The sequence below is a fragment of the Mirounga leonina genome, unplaced genomic scaffold (genome assembly GCF_011800145.1).
Source record: "Mirounga leonina isolate KUSES-001 unplaced genomic scaffold, KU_Mleo_1.0 Mir_197, whole genome shotgun sequence".
Lineage (NCBI taxonomy): Eukaryota > Metazoa > Chordata > Mammalia > Carnivora > Phocidae > Mirounga > Mirounga leonina.
In genome coordinates, this window is record NW_023270494.1 from 13,422,182 (window position 1) to 13,441,449 (window position 19,268).

At 42.6% G+C, this 19,268-nt stretch overlaps 1 protein-coding gene across 8 annotated transcripts in view; it reads left to right on the forward strand.

The window, feature by feature from the left end:
• The window catches only part of PITPNC1 (phosphatidylinositol transfer protein cytoplasmic 1), a 256,426-nt gene that overhangs the window by 61,003 nt on the left and 176,155 nt on the right, over window positions 1-19,268 (forward strand). The window contains exon 1 of one of the 8 annotated variants that reach the window (XM_035026230.1): window positions 4,968-5,236. The exons of the other annotated variants lie outside the window; for them this stretch is intronic. The gene's annotated coding sequence lies outside the window, so the exon portion shown is untranslated. Of the gene's footprint in view, window positions 1-4,967; window positions 5,237-19,268 lie in introns of those variants that run through there. 8 annotated transcript variants of the gene reach the window in all.

A 19,268-nucleotide genomic window follows, 5' to 3' on the forward strand; every position in this document is an offset into this window, starting at 1 on the left:
TGATGCCATGAGGTCTTTTGAACTGTGCATAAATAGCGGCCATTGTTTAGGTTTTTGGAACATAAGGCTTAAATCGCTCCAGAAGTTTGGTCCCTCTGCACTCTTCACCCCCACCCCCCAAAGTAGTAGTTTTCTCCAAATTGCTTTAGGACCCGCCTCTTCAGCACTTTCTAAAACTAGGGCACAAACCAACCCTTTTCCTGGGGCCTTTTCTACCAAGAGAAGGGAGAAATTCTTCTGGGTCTGAGAGGAAAAAAAAAAAAGATGGAAAGTAAAAGTAGGTGCCAGCTGAATCAGGACATCTATTACACAGAATTTAGGACTATGGCAGAGGGTCATGGTAAAGAAATAATTTTGTTCCTGCTTAAGATCTTTTTAAAATCTAAGTTAGGAGAAATAGAAGAACAATGCAGAGTGAGCTTATTAATTTAGTGCTCCCTGGAATCTCTTAGGACAAGACATTTAAGAATCTTTAAAGGAAGGACTGATTATTATTTTTTTTTTAAAGATTTTTTATTTATTTATTTGACAGAGAAAGACACAGCGAGAGAGGGAACACAAACGGGGGAGTGGGAGAGGGAGAAGCAGACTCCCTGCCGAGCAGGGAGCCCGATGCGGGACTCGATCCCGGGACTCCAGGATCATGACCTGAGCCGAAGGCAGTCGCTTAACCAACTGAGCCACCCAGGCGCCCCTGATCTTCTGAAATCTTTACCTGTGATCTCAGCTAACACATCGCTCTTTTGTTGCTGTTCTTATTTTTTTTTCCTCTAATGAGAATTTTTAAGATCTACTCTTTTAGGGGCTCCTGGGTGGCTCAGTCAGTTAAGCGTCTGCCTTCGGCTCAGGTCATGATCCCAGGGTCCTGGGATCGAGCCCCACGTCTGGCTCCCTGCTCAGCGGGAAGCCTGCTTCTCCCTCTCCCACTCCCCCTGCTTGTGTTCCTGCTCTCGCTATCTCTCTCTGTCAAATAAATAAATAAAATCTCTAAAAAAAACCTACTCTCTTAGCGACTTTCAAATATATAATATTGTTAACTGTGGTCACCATATTGTACACTACATCCCTAGGACTTACTTATCTTATTACATTGCCTTGCTCGAAAGGCTTATTGAAAATAGGGCGCCTGGGTGGCTCAGTTGGTTGGGCGACTGCCTTCGGCTCAGGTCATGATCCTGGAGTCCCGGGATCGAGTCCCGCATCGGGTTCCCTGCTCGGCGGGGAGTCTGCTTCTCCCTCTGATCCTCCCCCATCTCATGCTCTCTCTCTCTCTGTCTCATTCTCTCTCTCAAATAAATAAAAAAAAAAAAAAAAGAAAGAAAATAATTTGTGGGCCTAATCTGGGTGGTTCCCTCCCCCCCCACTTTGGTCACTGCAGTCTGCTTGTGTCTCTCAGTATATGGCCGTCTGTGCTTCTCCTACCCAGAGTAGAAGTGATTTTCTCATCTGGGACCAGGTGTACTCAGAACTGGGGCAGTTTTCCCTGACTTAGAGGAGAGGGCACAAGGTTTCTTCAGGACCCCAAAAGCTGCCCTTTATAGCTGCTTCACGTGTACTTTATTTGGGGTTCTGCTTTCATCATCTTACCTCCGTTTCTCCCCTTCACTGTCCGGAACCACCACTGGGCCATTCTCTCCTCTCTTTCCTGGCCCTGTGATTCTAGTCCTTCTCAAAGGTCTTTCTCATCATCCACAGTCAAACTCACCTTTAGGCCGCATTTACTGAACTGCCGAAGTGAGTCCATCCATCAAAGTCTTTATTGCTGGGGCGCCTGGGTGGCTCAGTCGTTAAGCGTCTGCCTTCGGCTCGGGTCATGATCCCAGGGTCCTGGGATCGAGCCCTGCATCGGGCTCCCTGCTCCGCAGGAGGCCTGCTTCTTCCTCTCCCACTCCCCCTGCTTGTGTTACCTCTCTCGCTGTCAAAAAATAAATAAAATCTTGAAAAAAAAAAGTCTTTATTGCTCTGCTCCTTTGAGTGCTAACATCTTTATCTCTTTGCTCTTCCTCCTTGTCATCTGTGCATTGAGACCCAGGCAATTCAAACCATTTGGTTGTACTTACTTAATTTGTGCTGACCTGCAGAGGGGTGTCCATGTTGACATAGCAGCGTCCCTTCTCTTGCCTTTTCTCCTCTTCCATGTTTGGTGTTTGGAAGAAGTTAAAAGTGACCCCGAGAATTGCTTTTGATGGTGTTGATACACACTTCTTTTGAAGCCTGACATTGGGTATTGTTGATTTAATTTAGAGCCTGTCAGCTTATGCATTCTTACCACCCATTGGAAGCCTTGCTGAGGACCCAAGATTATTTGTTAAACTGCCATTGGAATAAGCATAGCACTGTTCTTTAAAAGGAGAAGGACTTTTTAAAAAAAGTAATAAGCATACTTCTATATTTTCTTGACAGATATCAGAGAAAAAAAGTCTTCCTGTCTTTACCTTGACAAGACATCTAACATTGGTGGGAGGTTTTGCTTGCATGAGAACTTCAACATAATAATCTAGAAATCTTGGAAAACTGAAACCGAACAACTTTCTCTGTTTGGGGGTGGGGAAAGGGACAATGAAGGAATTATCCACAGCTAGTTACCAAAATAGGCAAATATGAAAGCTAATTCATCTCATTTTCAAAGGTTAATCCTTTGATGTATGAATCACAGTTGATGCTAAGAGGAAAGTGCTAGAAACATAAGCTTTTTCCTTTCTGAGGTCAGGTTTTGAATATTTTAATTATTTGTTTCTCTTTCTGGCAGTGAGGATAACACATTAGCCAGAGATTACCAGCAATTAAAATAACAAGACATCTACAACAACACTTAACACTCCCCGAAAACCCCACTGAAATCACACTTCATTTTTGCTTTCATGATTTAGAAGTAAATTTAGAATCAGTTTCATGATTCTTGTGGTATTTTCCAAATTAAGGACTTGAGACATTTGGACACTGAGCTGTGTGAATGCTAAATAAACGTGTTTTTACTCTTGTTATTAATTAGATACTTAAGAACTTAACTAATAAAGAAATGGCTACCTAAAAGTGGGCCAGATGCCACAGTCTCGTATCCTTTCTCCTGAGATCGAATATTGCACAGGGGACTTTTTAAAAAATTGTGGTTAGGGGCACCTGGGTGGTTCAGTCGGCTAAGCATCTGCCTTCGGCTCAGGTCATGATCCCAGGGTCCTCTCTGCTCAACGGGGAGTCCACTTCCTCTCCCTCTCCCTCTGCCTCTCCCCCTGCTCGTGCTCTCTCTCACTCACTCTCTCTGACAAATAAATAAATAAAATCGAAAAATAAAATAAAATGAAGAAAAATTGCATATATGTAAGGTGTACAGTGTGAGGATTTGGTATACATATACGTATTGAAATGATTACTGCAGTAAAACTGATTAACATATCACCTTACACAGTTACCTTTTGCATGTGTGTGTGCATTAGATGAGCAAAACAAACGTTTTAAAAGTCTCTTGTTGGGGGGCGCCTGGGTGGCTCAGTCGTTAGGCGTCTGCCTTTGGCTCAGGTCATGATCCCAGGGTCCTGGGATCGAGCCCTGCATCGGGCTCCCTGCTCAGCCGAAGCCTGCTTCTCCCTCCCCGACTCCCCCTGCTTGTGTTCCTGCTCTTGCTATCTCTCTCTCTCTGTCAGATAAATAAATAAAATCTTAAAAAAAAAAAAAAAAAGTCTTGGGGCGCCTGGGTGGCTCAGTCATTAAGCGACTGCCTTTGGCTCAGGTCATGATCCCAGGGTCCTGGGATTGAGCCCCGCATCGGGCTCCCTGCTCGGCGGGAAGCCTGCTTCTCCCTCTCCCACTCCCCCTGCTTGTGTTCCCTCTCTCGCTGTGTCTCTCTCTGTGAAATAAATAAAATCTTAAAAAAAAAAAAAAAAGTCTCTTGTTGGGGCACCTGGCTGGCTCAGTTGGTAGAGCATGCAACTCTTGATCTTGGGTTGGTAAGTTCGAGCCCCACATTGGGTGTAGAGATTACTTAAATAAATAAATAAACCTTTAAACAATAAATTAATTAAATAAAAAGAAGTCTCTTGTCCATTCAATCAACTGATGAATGGATAAACAGAATATGGTACATACATACAATGGAGTTATTTTTCAGCCTTAAAAAGGAAGGAGATGCTGAGACACGCTACAACATGGAACCTAGGAAGCATGACGCTAAGTGAAATAATCCAGACACAAAAGAAAAACACTGTCTGAGTCTACCCATATGAGGTGCCTAAACTAAAATAGTCAAATTCTTGGAGACAAAAAGTAAAAGGGTGGTTGACAGGGGCTGTGGGGAGGGTGAATGGGGGAGTTAGTGTTTAATGGGGACAGAGTTTTTATTGGGATGATGAAAAAGTTCTGGAAATGCATCATGGCAGTGGTTACACAGCATTGTGAATGTATTTAATGTCACCAAGCTGTACAGTTAAAAAATGTGACAATGGTAAATTTTATCTTTCATGTATGTATATGTGTGTGTGTGTGTGTGTATGCTTGTGCCCACTTGTGCCCTCTCATTCTCTCTCTCTGTCAAATAAATTTTAAAAAATCTTTTAAAAAGATTTTATTTATTTTAGAGAGAGAGAGAGAGCACAAGCGGGGGGTGGGGGAGACAGAGGGAGAGGCAGAAGCAGACTCCCCGCTGAGCAGGGAGCCAGATGTGGGGCTCGATCCCAGGACCCTGGCATCGTGACCTGAGCTGAAGGCAGATGCTTAACCGACTGAGCCACCCAGGCATCCCATATGCAATTTTTCTTTAAAAAAAAAAAAAAGTAAAATAGGGGTGTCTGAGTGGTTAGGTGCCCAACTCTTGATTTTGGCTTGGGTCGTGATCTTGGGGTCATGGAATCAGTACCCCTCCCCCAATCGGGCTCTGTGCTCAGTGCGGGAGTCTGTTGGAGGTTCTCTCCCTCTCCCTCCCCCCCTGCTCTCTCTCTTTCTCTCTCTCTCAAATAAGTAAATAAAATCTTTAAAGAAAATTTAAAAAATGTAAAAATTTTATTTTTAATATGTCCCACTTGGAAGTCTTTCCTCCTTCTAATTCCCTGCACTTCTTTCGCTTTGGGGGTCATTTCTTGAGCCCCTGCACGATGCTAGGTGCTGAGAACACAATGATGAACAGCCTCTACCCTGCATTCAGAAAACTTTTTGTCTGGCAAGCTGCACAGACAGGTGGCTACCCAAGCAGAAGGCGGAGAGGAGGTGGGAGACTCACTACTAGAGAAGGACCACCACATTCACTGTGAGTGGTTGGGTGGGTGGAGGGGAAACCTGAGAATGAACGGGTCTGGGTCACATTCAAAATTCTCTTACCCACAAGGCTAGCAATAGATATGAACAGAATTAAAGGTCATATACATAAGGAGAATCTGTAATACTGCAATTGCTCCACCCTTAGGCATGATTTCTTGTGAATTATTTTCAAGTTTTACCATCAAAAACTCCTCTCTCCAAAAACAGTAAGCACAACTTGAACTCATAGGGCCCCTCAATAGATAGGAGGTTGTGGGTCTGATATGACCAGCTTTCAAGCAATATTATCATACATTGTACAACACTTAAAATTTCAAAATCTGTTTTGTGCATTATAGTCTCATTTGTACATACAAGGAATATAATGAACTTGTCTACGATTCTTAATATCCTGTATGTAATAGCATAGGAAAAATTTTGGCCACTCTGTGTCAGCCATTGTTGGGCATTGGGAAGGTTCAGGAAGATAAGTCTCCAGGGTACTGATCTGCATAGGATATTGCTGAAAGAATTGTAGACCTGTTGTGCGTTTGGATGGTTGTGGGTGAACTGAGGGCAACAGGTAGAATCTGACCCATGTGCTTCTGAACCTGAAAGAGCAAACTGATGCCCATATTAGTAATATGAGAGTTTCTAAGGCAGCTAAAGCATGCACCTTGCGTTCTACATACAATTGTTTTTTAAAAAATATTTTATTTATTTGAGAGAGAGAGAGAGCGCGCGTGCAAGAGAGAGAAAGAGAAGCAGGTTCCCCGCTGAACAGGGAGCCCAAGGTGGGGCTCGGTCCCAGGAGCCCCTGGAACATGACCTGAGCTGAAGGCAGACATCTGACTGAGCCTCTCACGCACCCACCACACCTGGCATTCTAGATACCAGATCTATACCTCTGTTACGTTCTGCTCGTTCTGCTCTCTAATCTGTATATTTGTCCCTAGTTTGATCATCATCTTTGGCATGCTTGTTTTGTAATCACTAACTCTTTTTAAAAATCTGTAGCAGTCTGCTAGGAACAAACTGACAATCAGAACAAGAGAAGAGGGGCGCCTGGGTGGCTCAGTTGGTTAAGCGACTGCCTTCGGCTCAGGTCATGATCCTGGAGTCCCTGGATCGAGTCCCGCATCGGGCTCTCTGCTCGGCAGGGAGCCTGCTTCTGCCTCTGACCCTCCCCCCTCTCATGTGCTCTCTCTCTCTCTCTCATTCTCTCTGTCTCAAATAAATAAAAATTAAAAAAAAAAAAAAAGAACAAGAGAAGAAAAGGCATTTTCTTAATGTCGTTGCAGGCATGACATGGAAGGTAGACTCTTCTTGGCTTTTTAGATCTTGAGCCCTACCTTGCTGCCTGTGTGAGTCCATATGAATCTTAACTCACTTCTGTGGTTTTCGTGACCATCTTTTTGCTAAGGATTCCCCAAGACATAGGTAGTTTCAGCCCCAAGACTTTTGCAACTACACACTGGATGTGTGGACCTGAATATCTTCACGGCACCTCAAATCAACCCAAACTAGAATTTATTGTGACCTCCTTCCCCCAAACCAGCTTCTGCTCCTGTGGTCCTTGCCTCTTCCAGGGACACCACCATCTTCCCAGGTGCTGAGACAAGAGGCCATCTGCCTCCTCTCTCCCACCACCTCATTAGAACCCAAAGGGCTCATTCTATCTTCCAAATGTCTCTGATCTGACTTCTGTCACTTTGAGTTCATTTTTTTTTTATACTTTTTTTTTTTTTTAAGATTTTATTTATTTATTTGACAGAGAGAGACACAGCGAGAGAGGGAACACAAGCAGGGGGAGTGGGAGAGGGAGAAGCAGGCTTCCCGCCGAGCGGGGAGCCCGACGCGGGACTCGATCCCAGGACCCCGGGATCACGACCCGAGCCGAAGGCAGACGCTTAACGACTGAGCCACCCAGGCGCCCCGACTTTGAGTTCATTTTTATCTTTTCCCTGGGTGCAACCTCTCAGTTTTTGTCCTTGTCTCTAAATCATCTTTTTTTTTTTTTTAGAGTATATATATATATATATTTTTAAAGATTTTATTTATTTATTTAACACACAGAGAGAGACAGCTAGAGATGGAACACAAGCTGGGGGAGCAGGAGAGGGAGAAGCAGGCTCCTGCCTGAACAGGGAGCCCGATGCGGGGCTCGATCCCAGGACCCTGGGATCATGACCTGTGCCGAAGGCAGATGCTTAACAACTGAGCCACCCAGGCACCCCTGGAGTATATTTTTAAAAGATTTTATTTATTTATTTATTTATTTATTTATTTATTTATTTATTTATGTATGTATGTATGTATGTATTTATTTATGTATTTATTTATTTGAGGGGGAGAGAGAGAGAGAGCGTGCACAAGCAGGGGGGTTGGGGCAGAGGGAGAGGGAGAGGCAGACTCCACACTGAGCAGGGAGCCTGATGCTAGGCTCGATCCCAGGACCTCGGGATCATGACCTGAGCCGAAGGCAGACACTTAACCAACTGAACCACCCAAATAAATAAATTCTTAAAAAAAACCAAAACACAAACAGCTTTTTTGTGGTATGATCTGCATATCGTTAATGCACCCATAGTCAGTGTCCCGAAGAGTTTTAGTAAATGCATACATTTGTGCAACCATCACTGCAATCCAGTTTTATAACTTTCCATCATCCCCCGAATTTCCTTCATGCTTGATTGTGGTCAGTTCTTGTACTCACCCCAATCCCAGGCAGCCACCAATGTGCTTTCTGTCTCTATAGTATTGTCTCTTCTAGAAATTTCACATAAAATCATACAATACATGGTGTTTTGAGTGTGGCTCCTTTCACTCAGCATAGTTTTTGAGTTCATCCATGCTGTTGAGTGTATCAGTAGTGGGTTCCTTTTTATCATTGAGTAGTATCCTGTTGTATGGCTACACCACATTTTGTTTACCCAGTTACCAGTTGATGGATATTTGGGTTGTTTCCAATTTGGGGCTATTATAAAATACTGCTACGATCATTGGTACCATGAGTCTTGGTGTAGATACATGCTTCCATTCCTCTTGCATAGATACGCAGTAGAATTTCTGGGTCAGATATTAAGTGTATGTTTAACTTTTGAAGAAGCTGGCAGACTGTCTTCCAAAGCGGCCGATGCATTTTATAGGGTGACCAGCAATGTATAGGGTTTTGGTTTCTCCACCTCTTTGCCAGTACTTGATATTATCTGTCCTTTTGCTTATAGCTATTGTAACGGGTGTGTGGTGGTATCTCACCGTAGTTTTGATTTGCATTTCCTGTGGTCTTTTAAAACTGCTTTCTACTATAGAATGTTGTATTGATACTTATTTCCTAATCTGTGAGCTACTGTAGGGCTGATCCATCCATCCAGCAGAGTGCCATTGGGCAGGTACCTGGTAAATACTTATAGTTTGTTGAATGCGTGAATGAACAAACTGATATTTAGTGTGAGTGGCCAATTTGTATTTATTTTAGGTAAAAGAAAACACTAATAAATTAACTCCTGAGGTGATGTAAAAGTCAAGTCTCTTCCGCTGAACACATTTTTTGCCAGAGTTTCCAAGAAGTAATACCTTGAGTGAACTAAGTTTTCCTTTCTTTGCTTTTTCTTTTTTTGTTTCGTCTCGTCTGCTCTCCTTTCTTCTCCTCATCTCTTCTCTTTTCTCACCCCTTGGTGGGAATTAAAACATATAGACATAGCAAGAGAAGAGGAAAGAAAGTCAATCTCTAAATGACTAATAGCTTGGGAAGGAGAACCATTTGGGTTATTGGTTACTCTGAGTTCCAGGAGGGGGAATTTCCATCAGTACTGTGACTGCCTGCCAGTTCTCCACTTTTCTATCAATTTGAACAGAGGTCTGCAGACATTTGCTGTAAAGGGTCAGATAGTAAATATTTTAGGCTTTGTGGGCCAAGAAACAATATCAAGGACATTGCATATGTGCTCATATAATGAGAGACAAAATAAATTTCCACGAATTTTTATTGATGAAACTCTAAACATAATAATAATTGGGTACAATTATTTGTAATGCAGATTTACTAATGAGAAGAATAGAATTTTGGCAAGGGAGAATAACATTTTGCTTCATTGCAGTTCAAACTTAGGGTTTCCTATCATCATGGTAGAAACGGGGCCTCATTATCCAGCAAAGTTTCCCTAAAAACACCATGGTCTTCCATCCTGAGAGTTCACCAGAATGTGCTGGCAGTGTTAGCTTTGATAGTGTTTTCACAGGGGAAGCAGATGAAGAGTGTAGGCTCTGGGGTAAGTCTTGTTGGGTTTGAGTGCCAGAACGAAGACTCCATAACTATCATCTTTGACTATTTACATTCCTATCTAGAAGCTTCTGTTCTGTCATCTCTAAAATGAGTAATAGTACCTTCTTCACAGGGATGTTGTAAAGATTAAATACAGAGATTTAGAAAGATATATATTTTTAAAAAGATTTTATTTATTTATTTGACGGAGAGAGACACAGCAAGAGAAGGAACACAAGCAGGGGGAGTGGGAGAGGGAGAAGCAGGCTTCCCGCCAAGAAGGGAACCCGATGTAGGGCTCAATGGCAGGACCCTGAGATCATGACCTGAGCTGAAGGCAGACGCTTCATAATTGAGCCACCCAGGCACCCCTAGAAAGATATATTGTATATGTTATTCTATTTTTTTTTAAATTTATTTATTTATTGGACAGAGAGAGAGACAGTGAGAGAGGGAACACAAGCAGGGGGAGTGGGAGAGGGAGAAGCAGGCTCCCCGCTGAGCAGGGAGCCCGATGTGGGGCTTGATCCCATGACCCTGGGATCATGACCTGAGCTGAAGACAGACGCTTAACAACTGAGCCACCCAGGTGCCCCTATATATTAATTCTTCTTTTGATTTTCAGCCACTGAAAAATGTAAAACTATTATTAACTCACAGGCAGTACAAAAATGGTGGCAGGCTGGATTTGGCCTGCAGGACATGGTTTATGGACCCCTGCAGTAGCGCGTAAACTGGAATTATTGCCACTTATTTTAGAAATAATGATTACTTTTTTCTAAATGCAAAGCACCATATGCTCACTGTAGAAAACTTGGAAAACACAGAAAAAGCACAATAAAACAAAAATCATCCAGAATCTCTCATCACCCAAAGATGTTTTATTGGTAGTATGTCACTGTATATCCTTCCAGGCCATAGTGTACTTATGTACATACACACAGACACATATATTTTTTAAGGGGGGGAGGGGCAGAAGGAGAGGGAGGGAGAGAGTCTTAAGCAGGCTCCAAGCCCAGCATGGAGCCAGATGTGGGTCTCAATCTCACAACCCTGAGATCATGACCTGAGCCGAAATCAAGAGTCAGACGCTTGACCAACAGAGCCACCCGGCCGCCCCTGTACACATATATTTTTTAATAAAAATAAGCTCAGACTGTGTTTAATGCTTTGTATATCTTTTTCACTTATTAATATATAATACTTGCCATTAATATTCTTGTATAACCTGACCCTTAATGACTACATACTGTTCTGTTATACAGATGCATTAAATTTTACTAAAGTACTTCCCAACTACATTAAAGCTATTTTGATTTGTCACTGTTGGGCATAACAGGTATAAACTAGTACATGTTTGTACACATCTCTGATTAATTCTTCGAGATAAATTACAAGATTTTAATCACTGGATTAAGGAATAGCTACATTTTTTTTTTTTGAGAGAGAGAGAGAGACCACAAGTGTGGGGAGGGAGAGGGAGAGGCAGACTCCCCACTGAGCTGGGACCCTGACGCGGGGCTCAATCCCCAGTTGAAGTCAGATGCTTAACCAGCTGAGCCACCCAGGCACCCCGGGATATCTACATTTTTAAAGCTTTGGTGTGTCTTGAAAAATTGTCCTTTAAGAAAGCTGTATAGTTTCCACTCTCCTAACTGAGAACATTATCATTTACTGTGGTCTTATATTTTTACTTATTTTAGGTTTCTGGACTTAATTAAAACATTTTTATTTTTAAAACAATTCAGATAGATAAAATTGAACAGAAAATAATGAAACTGTCACCTGTGCACCCAGGTGAGAAACAGACTCCCTTCTGAGCGGGGAACCCGATGTGGAACTCGATCCCAGGACCCTGGGATCACGACCCGAGCAGGAGGCAGACACCCAACCAACTGAGCCACCCAGGCGCCCAGATGTACCTTTTATAAATAGCATATAACTATATTTTTTAAAAATCCCGTCTGAGCTTTTTAACTGTCTACTTAATTTGTTTGCATTTATAGTAATTGTTGATATAATTTTAGATTATTTTCTTATTTCATGCTTTCTATTTCCAACACTTTCCTCTTCTTTTTTTCTCCTTTCCTATCTCTTACTGAATTGAATTTTATCAATTCCTCCCTTTTTCTTTATCTACTAGTTTTGTTGCCCTTGAATGTTTAATGTGTGTACTGAAATCACAGCCTGAAATCAGCTCTAATTATACCTCTGCCTGGTTTATTTTCTTTCTATTTAGTATTATAATTTTCCCCCAATTTTTTGTATTTTATTGTCTTTGATATTCTGCAGGCTGACTACAGTGTGTGTAGGTTTATTTTGATTTATTCTGCTCAAAATTTGGTATTATTCTCCACCTGGAGGACTCATGGCTTTCACAATTCTGGAACATCCTTAACTACTGACTTTTACCATATTGCTCCTCCTTCATTTCAGCAACCATAAAAATGTGCCTCCACATCTCCTGCTGTGGGAAGCATAGTTGACTGACCCCCAGATGCCACATCTAAGGATTTACTCAAAAGCCATGCTTCCCCTGGGCTGCTCCCTGTTGGCAGCTGAGGAGATGGGGGTTGAAGTGCTAGTTTATTCCTCCTGTAAGATGTAGGACTCTTCTAATGGGTGACTTTGGCTCAAGGATTCCTCAGCAGCATGACCAAAACTTTCTTAAAGCTGTGCTTCATTCTGAGTCTCAACCTCTCCAGCACGCCTTCTTCCTCTCTCTCCTTTAGAAGTTATACCTGCATCATGGTCTGAATGTCCTCCTCACCTAATCTTGTTTTCTCTAACATCCTTCCTTGGCATCTGCTTCTTGGAGGACCCAAACGAATACAATCTCTATTTTTGTCATCTGGATCTTGCATTCAATGCATATGGACCTTCTCTCTCTCCCCCTCCCCCTTTTTTGGCATATGGACCGTCTCATTGTTTATGTTCCCAGTGTTCCTATTCCCATGGCCACTCTTCCATGTCCCTTTCATCTCTCTGATGCCCTTTGGTAATTTCCTCATATCTGTCTTCTCTTTTACTTAATACTCTCTTCATTTGTGTCTAATCTGCTATTTAACTTTTCTGTTGACTTTTTAATATCACTGATTATAATATTCATTTGTAGTTCTGTTTGGCTTGTTTTTTTTGTTTGTTTTTTTTTTAAAGATTTTTATTTATTTGACAGAGAGAGATATAGCGAGAAAGGGAACACAAGCAGGGGGAGTGGGAGAGGGAGAAGCAGGCTTCCCGCCGAGCAGGGAGCCCGACGTGGGGCTCGATCCCAGGACCCTGGGATCATGACCTGAGCCGAAGGCAGACGCTTAACAACTGAGCCACCCAGGTGCCCCCTGTTTGGCTTGTTTTAATGACTGTTGCCTTTTTCATATTTTTTCCCTCAGGGGTTTATTTTCTCCTTAATGTTTTTAATAGTTTTAAAGATACTTATTTAGTATTTTAAACATACTTATTTAGTATTCTCTGTTTCAGATTGTAATTTTATCATCCCAAGTTCCTGGATTTGTTTGTTGTGTTTGCTGTTTTCTGTTCACGGTATATTGTAATTTTACATTTTCTTATAAGCACATCTTTAGTGGGGATTATTTTTTTCTGTGGGGATCTCATGTGGCCTGATAGTGGGGCTCCTCCAGAACAATTTGTACTGTTGTTCTAGAGATCCCAGGAGTATCCCTGGCTTGGGACCAACATTTCTGCTAATATTTAAGTTTGGAATTTCTTGGATCACTAAGCTCAAGGCTCAGATACGCGATATCCATTTTTCAGGTGAGAGTTTTTGTTTTTGTGTTTTGTTTTTGTTTTGTTTTGTTTTGTCTCATTTAGAGTCCAGGGACATATGAAATTTTCTTCTTGGACCCCTTTCCTAGAGGAGGAGTTTTTTCCTTAATGTTCACCGAGGAAGCAACCCTTTGAGGATCCTACCTCTCCTCAAGGGTGTTAGTTCCAACTCTGCCTCATGGCAGCTGAAGGTTTCACCTCCTTTGTCTACTTGAGTTTTAAAATCCAAGTTGTAAGTGACCAAAGCAGCGTTAGGATCGGCTCACATGCTTTCACTCAGTTTTTCCTTTTCCTTTTCAGGTCAGATTTACCCAGCATTCCTATATGTTTGTAGTGGGAAGTGTCCCCCCCCCCCCCCCCCCCCCCCGCCGTTATCTTAGCCTGTCACCGTATTGTTGAACCAGAAGTCCTATTTGCCACATTCAGTTCTATGCTTCGAGTCTTCTGTAGGCACCGGTTTCTAAACAATGTTATTCGTGAAACCCATAAACTCAGGATTAGAAAACCCAAGTGTTTGATCCTGTTGAGACTGTAGATAATAGCATACATCCTGAAGGGTTTGGAAAGAAAACTGCCTTTGTCTTCCAGTCCATGGTAACTTCATCAGTAAATCCATCAAGCACCTTAAGATTTTACAGATGGAAGTGACACCATTAGAAAAGAATGACGTTGTTTTTTTTGTTTTTGTTTTTTTGTTTTTAAAGATTTTATTTATTTATTTGAGAGAGAGAATGAGATAGAGAGCATGAGAGGGGAGAGGCAGACTCCCTGCTGAGCAGGGAGCCCGACGTGGGACTCGATCCCGGGACTCCAGGATCATGACCTGAGCCGAAGGCAGTCGCTTAACCAACTGAGCCACCCAGGCGCCCAAGAATGACATTGTTTTATTCTTGTTGTTATTTCTCTTACAGCAGTGGCCCAGTAATAGAGCTCTCTGTTTTCCTCCCTTCTCCCTCACAGCTTTGCTACCATCTTTCTCCATTTGTCCTTTGCCAACAGGACAGAAGAGAGAGGTTGAAGTGATATATGGGTATAATCCACTGTGCACTGCTAAAAAGATAAACTTAAATGAAGTGATTTATTACCTGTGGCAGGTATTCTGCACCCAGAATTGTCTGTCAGAGTTAGTATGCATTGATTTTCCATACTTTCGCTGTCAGCCTCTGGCTTGCCATTGTTCCTTAGAGGTGAATAAACAGTTTAAGGTGGCAGGTTTTCTCTGTCTGGGCACTTGGCTGCAGGGGTTAACCTGTGTCTGTATTCTAGGGCTCAGAGCTTTTGCCTTCTCCTGCCTTACGCCACCTGTAGGAGAAGAATCAGTTCCAATGGTATCCGGGATTACACAAATTAGAAGCAAAACATATTCTATACTTCCATTCTGGAAAGGCTTCTAGAATCTTCCTACTTGAGTCACATAAGTAATAGGCTCAGTAGAACAGCACAGGATAATGTACAGCTGTAGGAGCAGTTCCCAAGTAGGGCTGGTTTGTGTTAGTTGATGACATTGAACTTTCTGTGGGAACTAATGAAATAGGGAGTCTCCTTTCACTTAAGGGGACCACATACATATCACACAGGACATGCTTTCCTGTTTTTCTCCAAACCCATCCCATTGTGTTGGAGAGTGACGAAGCAAAATCTTTCCAGCAACCACTGTTCAGCCTCAGTGTCACCGATCCTCAGCAATGGCCAGATATTGAAGTGGTTGTCTTTTAAAAATCTTAGAATTTTGAACTGGCATGGATCTCAGATCTTTTAATTCACAGTTCTAACTTTATAGACAAGGAATCTGAAGCCTGAACATATTTGATAGCTTGTTCATTGTCCCAGAACTAATCAGTTACAATGCCAGGACGACGACCCCATCTCTGGAATTCCTGCTCATCACTGTTCCTGGGAGGACTGCTCTCCCACTTCTCTCCTGGGTAGAGTTCTGTTTGCTTTCACAACATACTTCATGAATGCCCTTGGTAACTCTCATCTTTGAAGTTCCTTTGCTTGGTCCTTTCCTCAGGGGGACAATTCTGTTTATTATGGGTTGGGAGGAGGGGGCTTAGTACCAATTTTTCTTTTCTTTTTTCTGTCGGGTGCTTAAGGTATAGTAGTCTGGTAGGTTAAGCTATAGTGAAAAAAAAGACTGCTTTTATACAAATGGGGTGGGGCCAGGGAAATGATTTATATCATGTAATGACATTTCCTAATTGGCAAATTTCCGGGGGGGAAAAGTACTAGTTTGATCACGGAATAATTACATTTGACTCTCGGACAGTTGCAGGGGTTAGGGGCATTGATGACCACCCCCCTATCCTGTGCAGTTGAAAATCTGCATATAAGTTCTGACTCCCCAAAAACTTAACTGTTAATAGCCCACTGTTGACCGTAACATACGGTCGATTAACACATCTTTTGTATGTTATAGGCATTATATATTGTATTCTTACAACAGAGTAAGCTAGAGAAGAAATATTATTAAGAAAATCATAAGGAAAAATACATACTGTATTTATCAAAAAATCTGCATATAAGTGGACTTGCACAGTTCAAATGTCTGTTGTTCAAGGCTCAATTACATAGACAAATACGTAGACTGTGTTTATATATACACACATATGTATATAGTAATATACTAATATTTAGCATTCGTAATTTTAAAAATGATAAGCATCCTGTAGTATTTCAGACTTATAAATACTGTTGCAAAGCAAGTAACAGTTGATAATAGCTGGAAGGGGATGAGTACTGGTGGACAGTAGTTCTCTCTTTGTACCTCTGAATGATGGGTAGGGGGAGTTGAAAGTGTGATTTCTGTTAGTTTTCTTTTTTTAGGATTTTATTTTTAAGTAATCTTTACACCCAACGTGGGGCTCAAACCTACAACCCTGAGATCAAGAGTCATACACTTTACTGACTGAGCCAGCCAGGCGCCCTAAGTTTTCTTTTCTTTTTTTTTTTTTAAAGATTGTATTTATTTATTTGACAGAGAGAGACACAGTGAGAGAGGGAACACAAGCAGGGGGAGTGGGAGAGGGAGAAGCAGGCTTCCCGCTGAGCAGCGAGCCCGATGCGGGGCTCGATCCCAGGACCCCGGGATCATGACCTGAGCCAAAGGCAGACGCTGAATGACTGAGCCGCCCAGGCGCCCTAAGTTTTCTTTTTTAAATACTTATTTGCAATATGATTAACCCCTTTCTTAACTGAATTTATGGCATCTATTTCCATAATATGCATTTGTGGCAACGTTGACTCAGTTTTTCCTGAGCCCAAACTAGGAGTTCTTATAAATTAAGCAGAATGTTGCCTTCATGCTGTGATTACTGTGTATTTCACATAGTTCGTTGGAGGTCTGAGGAAGCAAAATCAGCTTCCAGAAGTCCCTAACTTAGGGTCAAAAAGCACCACAGGTATTAGGAGAAGCTACCTGAATGTGTATATGGTGGTAAAAATGAAAAGATAACCTATACGTTCATATAAGCGGAGAAAAAAATGTATAGACCTGAATTATGTGCATTTTCTTCCCTGTGTTCTTTAGTGGTCTGATTATTCATGTGGCCGAGATGTAAAATCTTTTGAGCTGCTAACATAATAGTTATTCATAAAGGCATTTAGGCTGATGGCTTTCTCAGAACGTCCTGCTGTTCAGGATGGACTTCATTTATATTTCAACGAATTTCTAAATGGGGGAAACAGAACATTTTTCCTTTGATTAATTCATTGGGTTTTTAGTCCTCAAGGACTCATATACTGGTGAACTCCAGAGGGAAGTCAGTAAAGGGAAAAATGGTAAATTAGAATTGGAACCGTGGAACTTGCTCCATAAAAATCTTTGAACGCTGTTCTAAATACAACATCTGAAATATAACGGACTAGGCAAAGATTTATGAAAGCTAATTTAAAAAGCTAATTTAAAATTATGCCAAAGAAGCATAGTCTTATGAGGTGTATGACGTTGTTAGGCTGTCTTAGACCACTCTTTTACAATTACCAGCGTTTTAAGCTACTTGGCCCAAGAATCAAGTACTTTAACTAGCATTACTCCCAGTTAGGTCACAGAGGCATGCTTTGCATTCTTGGGCTATTTACTGTGAGTGCCCTGTGAGCTAGGATTTTAAGGTTTTATGTCATTGGATGTACATCTGTCTTAGAGTGGTCTCCAGCGGCCGACCTTGAGATGAAGACTTGGGGAGGTGATCCTAAGATGCCCCAGGAAAGGTGAGAAAAGAGAGCAAGGGAAGGTAATAGAATGTGTGTAGAGGGTAAGATTTCTGACTGATCCAGTATATAGGAAACAGTCTTCAAAGGCACAAAGAGTCCGCCATGATGGTAGCATCATTGTAAAATCCCATATGTACCATGTTGAAGAAGACTCGATGCCTGGCATAACCCTTTTTGCCTTATAAGTGATCAGTGAGATTGGACTCGCCCACGTTGAGTTTTTCCCAACTTGGGTACAGGGGGCCCAAGAACTAGCAATTATCAGCCTTTCATTGTAGAATCTTTTTAGGAGATAGGTCTGTCACCCAGGTATGGCAGAGCGCTTCCTTCTGATGTTCTTTCTCCGATCTGAATAAGGAAGAACCGGGAGGTTCTGGTGTTTGGGGCATCACCTGGGCTTTGGTCTAAGTCCTTTCTGCCTTTCTGTTCTCAAGGGAGTGCTGGAGTCCTTGGACTGGAATTTCTCATACAGGATCTACCAAATAGTCCCAAGACTTCATGGAAGCTTAACTCCTGAGTCTTGCTTGGGTCAGGCTCCTTAGAACTCAGGCTATTCCATGGAGCTGATGTATGGCATGGGGGTGAGGTAGGGAGAGTGGCGGAACTGATGGGGGAACGCTGAACTTCAGCCAGGCTCTTGGGGAGCTCGGGAGCATGACTTGCACTACAGAGCTAGTCTCTCCCCACCCAAGGGTCAGCCATTGATCAGTTGTGGGCCTCCTTCAGGGCAGGTATAACCTCCCAGGAGGAGTGGCTTCCTTAGGCAAAAGGCAATTTCATGGACCAGGTTGCAGATGGAACCTCTCAGCAGCCGGCACTCACAGCAACCTTCCTTGGTAAAGGGATCCAGGCAGGGTCCTCCAGCATCACCCAGCAAAGAGACTAGGGCCAGGCTTTGGCCTTTTTTCTGTCTCATCCCCTTTAACATAGTTTACCTGTCCTCCGACTGTCCCTCTTCAAAGTGCCCCCTTGCCCTCCAAATTCAGTGTCCTCAGCCCGCTCCCTTGAAAAACTACACTTATGGACACAGTAGAAAGAAAAATCAGATACCTATGCCTTCTGCCCCTGTGGCTTGAGCTGAATCCCACAGGGGCTTCCCTGGCTTAAGGAGGAGTGGCGGGTCCTGGCGCTGGGTGGGAGAAGATGGATGCTTTACTCCTGATCTGTCCTTCTACCACTTCATTCCAGAGTCAACTAAATAGGGGTCAGAAGGGCATATTCATATTCTGCCCCAAACAACCCAGCAACTAATCTACTTTTTTTTTTTTTAAGATTTTATTTATTTATTTGAAAGAGAGAATGAGATAGAGAGAGCATGAGAGTGGGGAGGGTCAGGGGGAGAAGCAGACTCCCTGCTGAGCAGGGAGCCCGATGTGGGACTCGATCCCAGGACTCCAGGATCATGACCTGAGCCGAAGGCAGTCGCCCAACCAACTGAGCCACCCAGGCGCCTGCAACTAATCTACTTTTATAAGAAAATATTTTCCTCCTATGAGCAGGGTTTTGACCCTACTTGTTGCAAGAGAATAACCTGGCATTTTTGTCCCCAGGACCCTTTGATTCCTTCCTGAACCTGCCCGTTGTTCCCATTGTAGCTGAAAAGGGCTCAGAGGCATCCAGGAGATTTTTTTTTTCCAAACTCCAGTTTCTTTCCTGAAACGGGACTGGAAGAGAAAATTGTGGAATGGGGAGAGAGGTCTTAGTGGTACATTTTTCATCTATACTCTGACCTGGAGTGAATCGGGTGTGAACTTACTGAATGTTGTCCGAGAGGCTTCTGAAG